This window comes from Metarhizium robertsii (genome assembly GCF_000187425.2).
Source record: "Metarhizium robertsii ARSEF 23 chromosome Unknown MAA_Scf_15, whole genome shotgun sequence".
NCBI lineage: Eukaryota > Fungi > Ascomycota > Sordariomycetes > Hypocreales > Clavicipitaceae > Metarhizium > Metarhizium robertsii.
Genome location: NW_011942155.1, coordinates 18,849 through 19,863, shown reverse-complemented (window position 1 = coordinate 19,863; position 1,015 = coordinate 18,849).

Here is a 1,015-nt window from a genome sequence, read left to right as displayed (position 1 = left end):
GACGATGACCACCATCAGAAGGCACAAAAGTATTAATACTAGTCGTAGAAGTTGAAGATACTCGAGAGCAAGACTCATCCTGCTTGGGTGCTGACGATATCTTTTTCACCTCGTCTGCGGCCTGGGGCAGAAGCCGAGGAAGGGAACATGTGTGACACGCAACAGGGGCCACTGGGGGTGCTTCTGGTGTGGGATCGCCGCCTTTATTCATTACAACGTCCCAGAAGTCCATACGACGATGCGATAGCATAGTGCATTCGAAGAAATCAACATAGAGGAGGAAGCGTCACCGAAAGATGTTGGGCTGTGGGTACAATCCCCAGCAGATACATTCAGAAATAACTGATGAACGGGATGATGGAAACAGACACTGTCAATATGTTTGTGGTTTTAAGTACAGTATATCATTAATGATACACACTGTATGAAACTGGCCAGCGTCGATGTATGTACGGACTCCTCTTGCGCCATGGTCGGATGTTATGTATTAACGTCATTATGGGCGGATGGCGTAGGCTTTGCCACGGAAGTTCCGCCTCTCATACTCTCTGGGCCATCACGAGTAGGAAGAGGACGGCGGCAGGTGTGGCAGACGGAATCCAATGTCTTGGCTCACCTTGTGCGGTAGAATGGCATTTTCCAGTGGTGGTAGATACATAGAAGGCCCGCCGCCATATTTTACGTGTTATAGGTGTTATACGTGTTAACAACGGATCACGAAAGTTGTTGTCCGGCAGTTATTTTCTCACACAAGTGGATTCCTAGTAGTAACATGTTGTGTTCTGCGGCTGGTCAAGGACCATGCCTTATTTGCGACAGTCATACAGCAATGTCTTGTCCGCTGGCAACCTGGCTTGGAGTACGAGAGAACACATATCCTAGCCAAAGCGACTTCAAGATGCAATAAGATTGCCTCTAGCCAGGCAAATCCAGCAATAAGCTTCATGTAACTAACTATTTACTGATACTGTACTGTAAACGCCAAACGGTATTAATATTTAATACGTGGGACTGT